Genomic DNA, 11,333 nt, shown 5'->3' on the forward strand with positions numbered 1-11,333 from the left:
CTGTGGTCATGTGATCATATAACTGCAGCCATGATTATCATGGCAGTGACTCGACTTCAGGGCGTTTTGTTCAGGCCACTTTGCTCCCGAAGGCCGCGGCGTCTCCAGAAGTTCTGCAGGTGCGCTCATGCACAGAATCACAGATGAGAGCAGACGTGCAGCTGGAGCAGTCGCCTCCTCACAGCTGCAGCCATGCTCGGAGCCAGTGGCTGCATGCTGCCAGAGATCGGCCTTTTTAGCACAGTAACGAGCAACAAATGCATCATCTCCCTTCCTGCTGATCGTGCGCTCTGGTTCCCTAAACTGACTCAGGTGCAGCAGAACCGAACCAGCCCGGCGCACGACTCGCACAACACGGGCCCGCCTCGTGTTGTGCAACTTTACGCTGCGTAGAACGTGGACCGGGCGGGATGCGACGGAGCGGATCTGCGAGATCAACAGAAGTGTTCCAGGCAGCACTGACGACTTTCAGAAGGACGCTTTCCAACAAAACTATGCAGTGCGCCATCAAAGTGGTATGCATCCACTTTAACAAGGACTCTTTGTTTTATTCTGTTGCTCTCCATGTGTCATTAACTTAAATGCCCTATAAATACCATTGAAATATTAAATTGGCATTACTCTGCCATATTTTTATCATCTCTGAGGCTGTTTCTGCTGCTTTTATAGCGCGAGGGAGTGAAAGGAAAGAAGAAAAGAAGAACTGAGGCTCTGCCAGCTTCTTTTTCGTCTCTGCAACAGTCTGATGGTGAGTTCTGTTCATTTCACTCAGGGCACTTTGTGTTGATGGCTTACTGTGCACATAAGAAGCGTGCGGTGCAGGAAATAATTGTTCTTTTCATGGTAAGAAAGGCCATATCAATTAAGGGTAAACAGTCTCCTTAGTTATTACAGTACATCTCAGTGGTGTGCCTTCGTCTGTGTTCCCCTGCTTCCTCCACTCTGTCCACAATCTGTATTTAAGCCTTGTGATGTTCTGAGCAGCTTTTCAGATAAAAACACTCACAATATCTGCTTATTTGTGACACTCCGTGTAAAGGCTGTGCAGGGAAACCGAGGAGATGACGTTTTTTTAAACGTCTTCAAAGAAACTCTCGATTTTCTTCTTTAAAACGCTTCTTTGAGCGTCTCGTGATTTAACCAATTACACAGCAGCAACAGTCAGTCCGCGTCTTTGTTTCTCAGAAGCTTCCGGCCGTGTGCTGCAGGCCTATTATTTCTCATTGCCTGGGGACTTTAACTTAAAAGGAAGCTGTCATATTATAAAGAAGAAGAGTAGCCGCGGGTCATCGGGGTGCACGCCGATATTTGAAATACAAACACGTATCCTTCTTCACTGCCAGACGAATTTCCACTGTTCCTGCCCACCACACGGCTTTTAAGTCTCTAAATCCATGTTAGGCGTGACTGCGAATGTTCACGTGCGTTTTATTATGTATGTGCGTCGCAACCGTTCAACGGGCCCGTCATTCGACATCCAGCGATGCTCGGCCGATGGCCCGCGCTGGCAGCTGGCGGTGGTACAGAAAGGCGATCTGGTAACTGCCTGCCCGTCATACTGACAGTTAAAACTATAAATCATACACCTTTCATTGTTTCAAAGAGAAAACATAATGGTACACAGCAGTCTGGGAAATGTAAACCATGATTATGTGATAGATTTAAAAGGCAACAAAGAACCAGGAAATGTTGCAATTCAGGGAAATATCATTCATCAAGGTCCTGTGCTCTCCTGTTGGTGGAGCCTTTATTACTTTCTCTTCATGCTGGAAGTGGGAAATAAACTCCCCACCGTCCTCCTGTGCTGTCGCGCTCTCACCGCACTTTCTGAAATAACACGAGCGATCCGCGTCCACGTGCACAAAGGGAATCTCCTCCACTTAAGAGGTAAGTGTAGTCGGCATCGTTAGGGTGGTGGCGCGACTTCTTTTCCGGTAAGTTAAAAACATGTTGCTCGTTCAAGTTTGGGCAGTGACGTGTCAAAGTTCAGAGAAATCACAGTTTGAATTCTTTCCTTCCCGCCGTCTCAGGATAAAGTGCAATGCATGACTGACGTGAGGAAAGCGCAGTCGTGTCTATTTGTGAATGTTTCATGTTTTGTTATTGGCTGGGCTTCCTGCACAGAGCTGCGCATGTGCAGGATACTGCTGAATGGCATGCTGGGTAATATTAGCTAGCCAGGTAGTCGTCTGCCACCAGCTGAGAGGCGTTATTGCTGATTTTTTCCTGTCTGAAGTCACTCTTGACTGTGGGCGGGGCTTAACAATGAGCCAGGTGAAGGTGGCGTGACACTGCAGGCTAACAGATGGTTTTCTAAGAATGAGATCCTTTCAGCTGCTGACTTTGGCAGCATACACAAAATCTGCACTGGCAACAAATGAAATGTAAAAAATGACAATCAATGAAAAAATAAAGACAAACTAAAGTAGAAATCAAAACATTTACAATTTGTTAAATGAAAATATTGCAATCATCAAAAGCATAAAAGAAAAATGTGAACAACAGTAAAGCGACAACAGAAAGCCGGCGCTTCGGCGCTGTGCTGACATGTCACCGACGTGTTTGATTGCGGGGACTCTGCTCTGGTCTTGCTTGTGTTTTCTGGTCAGTACAAAGCTACGAGGACGTGTGACACCTGGAATAGTCCATGCTGATTGTTGTTTGAAGCCGATCGAGTGCTCAGTCTCTGTATCGGCTCGTTTCTAACACAGGAGGAGTGGCACGGAGGTGCAGTGGCTAGCGCTGTGGTCCTGGGTTTGGTTCCCTCAGTACTCCGGCTTCCTCCTGGGTGTCCTGTGTCTCTGTGGTAGCGTGTGACGCACTGGCGACCTGCCCAGGTATACCCACCTCTCACCCTATGACAGCTGGACAGCCCCCCCCCGTGACCCTTAAACGGGAGAAAATGGGTGGATGGATGTTAGAACCGGGTCGTCTATCGGGAGGTCGTATGTCAGTAGCAAAGAGATGATCATTACCACTTTATTATAGTTAATGGATGAAGAGGAGTGATAGTGTTTCATAATGGCGTTGGCCTTTGACCCCTCTCATGTACGCAGCTGGATCAAGATGAGTGGTCTGACGGCTGCGAGTGGGAGGAGGAGAGTCTGCGAGATAATGAGAGCGCAGCCTAAAGTCATGTACAATATGTAATTTTATGTCGAAACAGTGATTTATGAAGACTATGAAGATGATGCCCTTCTCTGATTAGTTCATAATGTTTGATTCAGATGGTTTAAAGGAGGCACTGATATCTCATCCTGACTGTAAAACATTCACAGTATATTCTATGGAAATAAACCCGTTCAGGCTGTTTTTCCTTTATTAAAGTCATATTTGGTCTGGTGTGATGAGTACCTTCTGTTGGCCAGTGCTAACTAATGTTTGCTATAAATACTGCTGTGCTTCTGGCATCACTGAGTCAATACATCACTGATCTGTTATTTAATTATACTTTATTTGAGCATCAGTATCATTTCCATAACCCCGTATCTCCCCTGATCAGAGTGGCCGCTGTTTACTGAAAGTTACACAGATCTGCTTTAAGTAAATCCTCAGCACTACTGTAGAGACATTAAATATATTTATGGATTTATTCATTTTGTTTTTATTTAATTCCTTTTGACTGTGTGGAGCTGACGTGCACGCTCTCAGATTTAATTCAAGTTTGAGCAGAACTATCTGCATGTGACACGAGTCTTCCTGCTGTGCTGTTTATCGTACTGTACTTATATTCACTGCTTTATATCTTTTTTTTATATATGAAGTAAACAGCTGGGACAGACTCCATCCATCCATCTCTTCAGCTCTTCAAATAAAACCATTGCCCCGCAGACGCTTTCAAGAAATTCTGAAATAAATAGAAGGTTGGAGGTTAGCCTATAATTAGCTAAGACAGCTGGGTCAAGTGATGGCTTTTTACGTGGTTTAATTACCGCCACCTTAAAGGCCTGTGGTACTGTGGTTGCCTGTTAATAGAGATAAATTGAGCTTATTTAAGACTGACGTATTAATGAATGATAAGACTTGTGTGAATGGTTTTGTCTAAAAAGGGATGTGGTCTAAAAACGAAGAAAAATATAAAGTTTTGATTGAGTTTGATTTATTTTTAGCTGGTCTGGGGGCAGATACCAGGTTTTTAGGGTTATTCTGTTGAAATAAATAATAAAGGTCTGTATTAAAATGAGTTGCAGGTCCATGCCTATTGTAAACAGTAATTAGATTGTGGGAACAAACCTGAGAGTGGCTCAATGGGACCAGTTGCCTGAGGGATGGTGCTTGACTGGGGACATGGCGGTTGGGTTGTTTGCTGACAACGTATGAGAACCTGCTCTGTTAGGGTGTAGTCCGGCCTTCCAGTCAAGTCCTGACGACAGGTGAGTGAACCGAGACCGAGAATAGGAGAGTGTGACAGATCAGAGACTCAAAGACCGTCGAGAGATGGAGAAAGTCTTGTTTAGCATCAGATACTGATAGCAGATATTATTTGTTCAATTTAGGATGGTCCTGTATAATCTCTGGGATTTTACCAGCTAATACCAAGCATCAGGGACAGAGTATGTTAATGCCGTCTTCGTCCTGGAGTCTCCTGCAGTCACGGCTATGCAGGTCACGGAGCGACCTGGCTGTGGATGGAGTGCGAGGCGGTGCGGGAGAAAAGCCAAGGCCGTGGAGTGAAGGTTTCCTGGTGGAATTCCCTGCATTTTTAACGCAATTATCTGACCAATAACGAGACGACGGGAAATTCTAGGACGTTACTTATTAAGAGGTATCTGTGTCTGCGGGGATACCAAATATCGCTTCAAATCAGCGATGCAGCCACCGTGCGATTAACGATTAGGTCCTGCCTTTTAAAGGTGGAAAGCTGACGAGCGGTGTGAGAAACGTCCTCGCGGACTTAACTTCCAAGTGTCCGGGGAGAGAAGAAGGTCGCGGATTAGAAGCGACCTCGGTGTAATCGCCGCATTCCTGTCCCGCCATCCAGGCTGCGAGCGTGTGACTGACTGCTGCCAAGTGTGGCCTTATGCTTTCTGTCACGGTGCCAGCTGCAACATCCTCTGCAGGGCCCCAAAATGATGCATCTCCTTTGATACATTCTTAAGCACACATCAGACACAGTCAAATATTAATCTGCCGTGCTCGCTGGCCAAACAACATCTGTCTCAAAACATGAACTTACATTCTCAGTTTGTCTTTTTTGGCTTGCAAAAATATGCCCCTGCATCTTTAGAACATCCATCCGCACAGCGATGCGTATGTTTGCGCAGTTATTTACCAATTCATAAAAATTCAAATACTCGGAATAAAATGTAGCAAACAGAGGAGCAACCATAAGCATGAAAACACATCAGATTTATTCTGCCTGCCTTGTTTACCGGTTCACGGAACACTGCATGCAAACAGAATGCAAATGCTTCTGATTGAATCAGGTGATGCCGAGGTAATTGTATTTGGAGAAATGTCCAAGATTTTTTTTTCATCATTATCAGTGGGGGGTTTTCTTTATGAAATCCATCTTAAACAAAAGCTATCATCGCTCCCGAGCCTTGTGATCTTCCTTTGTCACATACGGATGTGGATGCGTCTTTAATTTCCTTTCAATTAAAAGTAAATATACGCCTTTATTTTTTTCCCCCACTGTGAAATCCAAACAAGAGGAGTCAACATGAGCAGACAGGTGAGGAATATTCATTTATATTTGCCTGCCATTTTCCTTTTTTTTTTTTATTGTTGATGCTGATGATGTGATTCAACAGGCAGCAGTGTGCCTGCGTGCCTTCGTGCCTTCCATCAAACACACCCACGAGTTTGTAAGCAGCGGAAAAAAAAGGAAAAGCGGGAGAGGAAAAAAAGAAATCCTCCCTGCCAGCTTGTCTTGTTCAGAGCTGGATGGGATAGACAAACAAACACCAAACAAGCGCAACACAACACAAACTTTACTTCATCATTAAATGGCTGTTAATCCGTGTCTCCCGTAGCTACAGTTGCTTTGATCAGAGCAAAATTGTCACAACTTTTTCCTTTCTTCTCGTCGTCTCGTCGCTCGTAATTGACGGCGGTGTTTCTTATTGACAGTCCCGTTTAAACGCGCCTTACCTGTGCGCCGATGATATATCTGATAACGTGTAGGAAGGCTCATGCTGTTAATTAATTGGTAATTAAAATCATTTTTCCGTTTCTAGCATCAGTCTCGCTGACACTGATGGCGGGTAGCGCTAATGCAAGCCTTTTAATGGTTTTACTGCTTCTGCCTCCATTAATCCTCCTCATGCTCGTGGGTGTTTCTGCCGTAAAGCCGCCCGTCGGTTAGCGAATGCGTTTTGGAGCCTCAGCGTTAGCGATTTTTGTTTGTGGATCTTGAAGAAGGGCCTGAAAAGAGTTCTTAGCTAGCATAAGCGGGGTCACAGACACAGCCGTCTGTGTCGCTGTCCGCATGTCAGTCAAAGAGGCCACGCCCCCAATTAATGTGAAGGGGGAAATTATCCAGAGAGACCAAACAGTTTGTGTGTCAGGCTGTAAACATGGTTATTTCTGCTGTAACATTTTGACACGGGACTGACTCACTGCTGCCTCTGCTGGACGTCAGAGGAACTGCAGCTGTTGGCTCTGTCTGTTTTCAGCCTGGGATGCTGCGGAGTGTTCAGAAGTGCTTTTGTTTCTGCTCATATCATCACTGCTGCTTCTCCCAGTAAGTAGTGCTGCTGAGCAGCAAATCCTTGGTGTTTACTCTGTTAAAATCCTTTTGCACGTTTGGCTTCCGTCACACAAACTGCATCCAAACTCGAATCAGTAGTAAAAAAACAACAAGACCGGATTAAATTTTCTCATTTCGCATCAGGAAGGACACTGGTTTACCTTAAGTAATACTGAGTCAAGGACTTGATTGAATTTCACTGATGTCGTTACGAGGTCACATTTCAGTGTGTAATATGATATAAATTTAGTTATCCCCCCTCCCCCCTCGGTCGCTCCCTGCCCTGAGCCGGGGACTCTTCTCTGTGCTTTTAGTCTCGTTCCTGCGCTCCACACCACATGATGGATGGTCCCATCCTTTACAAATGTTTTATTGCATCTGTCATTAGCCAGAGGTGGCACATGCATACTGGAAGAAGATGCATGTGTGTTGGCTGCCGGGCCACACATACAAACGCTGAGAATCAAACCTTGAATCCTCCAGCGCGCCGCTGTCTTTAAGGCTGCGGCAGAGGCCCGGGGTGAGTTATGGAGCGATATGAGCCGCCGCCTTTTCCCCGCTGCTGTTTTGTTGTTTTGACCCTGCGCTACGGGAAGACTTTTTTTTTTATTTTTTGAAAAACAGATCCCGGCTGTCCTGGATGGCTTTCAGGGTGGCGTCATGCGAAATGAAAAGAGGTGGCAGATTTTATTGAAGTTTGATTTAAAGAGGGGTGGGGTGGAGTGTGGAGGACACACAGAGGAAGAAAAGGCAGGAGAGGAAGATATCATAAATTATTTTACTCATATCCAGGCCTGCCGATGTATGCTGGTTTGGTAAATAATGCATCGCCCGGGTGCATAATTAGGACAACAACACTATTGTTTCCCCTCACTCACTCACTCACTCACTCATGCTCCCAGTTAACCGTTGTTGGATTCTTCCTCCTCCCTAATGGATGTGCGGGCCACCTGATTGATCTGCAGAATAAAGGCAGCACACCTTTTCCTTTTTTTAAGATTCACGTTCAGATGTAAATGATATAGGTTATCACACGAATTCTCATTATCATTTAGACACCAAATAAGCAAAGGTAATGTGTCCTAGAACACAGGAGGTGCATCACCCCGGTAATGTTTGTCACCAGCGATGTAGGTTGGCTTCATTACGGTGCAAATGTCCCCGCCGCTGATTCTAACGCAATGTGACAAAATGCAAAGCGCCGTTAAAAGAAAAGCAGGAAAGAAGACGGGAGGAGGAGGAGGAGGAGGTCATTATTTAATATACGTGTCTGAGCGCGTGCACGCGCGCGCGTCTTCCTCTCTCGGCTTTCTTCGGCTGCAGATAACACCTTTTGGAAGAACTGCCTTGAAGCATTATCCCCCCAGACATGATACATGGCTAATCTTCAGCTTTGAGCCATTACGCTACATTTATCTGTGACCCCCTCTCTCTTTATATCATTACAGTTAAAGTCCATAAAAGTGTGTTTAGACAAAGATGAAGGCATTACCTGCTCAGAAACCCCAAGTGCTATTAGAGGCTTAGGCCCCTGCCGGTGTGCACTGGATATTAAATATCCTTTATCTTAAACTCGCTCTCTGTCTCGCAGCGCTCAAGGTAAGCTGATATCTCACTCTGCTCTGCCTTATATTGCCATAGGCGTAATAAATACACAGATATCAATGGGCCCAGTTTGTCCCGGTCTCAAACGATTATGTGAGCCCTGCCTCCCCTTTATGTAGTGGGAGTAGCAGGAGAGCTTTTATTTATTTCCCTGGGAAGGTAAGAACAGATATAGTTACAAAGTCAGACACAGTGGAAAGGAAAACACACACAGAGTTACACTGAACGCTCACGGCGATCACCCAACGAGGAGCCGAGTGGGACGCGGGCCATCATATCGCTGCGCAGGACAAAGAGTTGACTTTATTGTCTTAAGGACATGTGTAATACAAACCAGGCCTCCCCCGGTAAAATCACAATCAGCAGCACGGCCCACACTCGACTGGGTCCTTTTTGTGTGTGCTTTCTAACCTGAGCCAAGCTGGTCACGTCACTGGACGCCTGCCTCTTTAAACCTGTGAGGCCATCGCATGGCAGCACAAAGGGACTCCACGTATCCCATTAAAGGAACTTTATGGCTTCTGCTCCGAGGGTGCTGGGATTTTTACCGCTATGTTTCTCTGTCATCTTTCATGCATTTGACGCAGTTGCACTCTTTGTGTGCTACTACTGTATACTGTATACAGTACAATACAATACAGCACTGGCAGAAGTACAAACACAGTGTAGGTGACACCGTCAGGGTTCCTGAGGGTCATTAAAGTCTTCCAGAGTCTCCAAACTTTGTAATAGTTTATGTGTCTCAACATTGTTCTCACATCAATCTTAAAGTTACAGCGTGTAAACATTTCTCTGTTACATGTTAGTTGGTTGAAGTGTGCCGAGTTTTGTTTTCTTACCCCTCCTGTTCAGTGAATAATTTGGAGGGGTTGTCAGCCAATAGAGATTAAACTTAGGCTACACACCATAATGAGCCGGATCCGCCCCAGAGATTTTCCCTGTCTGCCAAAGGCTCTGCTGCTTACCTCAGCTGTAAATGTCCTGCTTTACTTACTCTGGAAGAGGCTTTAAAACTTTGTGAAAGGAGTCCGATAGGATTTGATGAGACAGACAAGTGCATTTCTGACTGACATACTGATGTGAGCTGTTGAGGGTATGTGCATGTGTCGTTAAGCGCTACTGTTTTTGCTGCTGTGAGCTACTATTAGGATCGGTTAGCTATTTTTAGCCTTTATTAGCTGCTGTTTTTGTCCTGTGAGGTACTGTTAGCATCTGTTAGCTATTTTTAGCTTTTATTAGCTGCTGTTTTGTGCTGTTAGCATCTGTTAGCTATTGTTAGCCTTTATTAGATGCTGTTTTTGCTGCTCTGAGCTACTGTTAGCATCTGATAGCTATTGTTAGCCTTTATTAGCTGCTGTTTTGCTTGTTGTGAGCTATTGTTAGTTTCTGTCAGCTTTTGTTAGCCTTTATTAGCTGCTGTGAGCTACTGTTAACTTCTGTTAGCTATCGTTAGCCTTTATTAGCTGGTGTTTTTGTGCTGTGAGCTACTGTTAGCGTCTCTTAGCTATTCTTAGCCTTTATTAGCTGCTGTTTTTGTGCTGTGAGCTACTGTTAGCATCTCTTAGCTACTTTTTAGCTTTTATTAGCTGCTGTTTTGTGCTGTTAGCATCTGTTAGCTATTGTTAGCCTTTATTAGCTGCTGTTTGATCATGTTAGCCTCTACTTACTACTTTTAGCCTCTGTTAGCTAGTGTTAGCCAGCGTTAGTGAAACTGTCTTTGAAGTGGATGTAAAATTGTTGAACTCAGATGCTTAGTGAATAAACTTGATGTGAGAATGTTATCATACTATTTATCAGAGGGATAGGGTGATTTTTATGTCAAACATTAGCTGGCATAATGTTAGCTTATAACCATCTGCTATTGTTATTTTGCCGGCTCTTGTCAGCTCTTATATGCTTTTCTATGTTTATACTTCGTTCTGTTGTCAGGGATCCTGGGTCTGAGCGACCCAGGATCCCTGGGCAGTCATGGACCTGTTATATGTATTTTTGGTGTTTTGCTGCCCCCTCTTCTCCATCCTTGTAGATATGAGTGTGTGTGTGTGGGTGCATCTGAACCCTTGTTTACAGGCGCCTTCAGGCCTGGTGGGTGTGGCCCTGCTAGGGGACTGGCCACACCCGAAGCCACGCACCTGCTGCTGATCAGGCCTCGTCGGGGGAGCTACTTAAGAGAGTCTTGGAGCTCTCACCGACGCGGGATCATTTCGTGAGACTTCCCGTCAGTTCTCCAGCTGGTCTGTTTGTGTGAGCCTACCTGTGTAGTTGAGGGTGCTAACGGCTGCCTCTGTTTTTCCCAGGAGGATTGCTGGAACAAGAGGGCAGCAGACACAGAGTGCACTGGCACGAGGGAGCGGACACACGAGCACAAACACTGGGAGAAGACACGGAGGGGAAGTCGGGAGCACACGGGGATGAATTGTTGTGTGTACAGTTTTCACTGTAAATAAAGAGCACTGTTTGCATCGCAGAGCACCGCGACTGGGTCCTCCTTTCCCCACATCCCCACGGTCAGCCAGACCGTGACATCTGTACCTGTTTGATTTCACCCGGTCCTTATAATGGTGTGTAATCAGTCAGTTTGCGTTTAGCTTTCCTTAAATACAATGCTACTACTGCACATTCACCTAATGTATATAATATATAATGTTCTTCCTCTCTCCCCCCCTTTTGCACAAGTCAAGGAGCATGTCAGGTTACATTTCACTGTGTGTTATACTTGTATAACTATGCATGTGACGAATAAAGAACCTTGAACCTTGAAATAGAAATTCTTTAGAAATCACTGCCGGCCTTCGGGCCACTTAAAAGTTTTTTTTTTCTCACTTCCAGCATGACAAGCAAGTAAAGCAGGCTTTATCACAGACAGCGCACCATCCCATGATTAATCATATTCGCATACGGCAATCAACTTGAAGATGGACATCTGGAGGTAAAACAGTATTAAGTCAGAAGTTTGTCTCTTTTGAATAATGTTTTAACTTCTGTTCTGCTAACTCCTTTAACCTTCATATATGTGTGAAAACAGCTAAGCTAACAG

The 11,333-nt window shown here is 45.1% G+C and overlaps 1 long non-coding RNA gene across 1 annotated transcript; it reads left to right on the plus strand.

Moving 5' to 3' along the window:
- Positions 1-477: 477 nt before the first annotated feature.
- Positions 478-10,971, plus strand: LOC134624145 (uncharacterized). The gene is made up of 4 exons (XR_010093457.1): positions 478-515; positions 670-748; positions 10,323-10,514; positions 10,594-10,971. It is a non-coding gene; the product is annotated as an uncharacterized LOC134624145 (long non-coding RNA).
- The last annotated feature ends 362 nt before the right edge of the window (positions 10,972-11,333 follow it).

This window comes from Pelmatolapia mariae, linkage group LG1 (assembly GCF_036321145.2).
Source record: "Pelmatolapia mariae isolate MD_Pm_ZW linkage group LG1, Pm_UMD_F_2, whole genome shotgun sequence".
Lineage (NCBI taxonomy): Eukaryota > Metazoa > Chordata > Actinopteri > Cichliformes > Cichlidae > Pelmatolapia > Pelmatolapia mariae.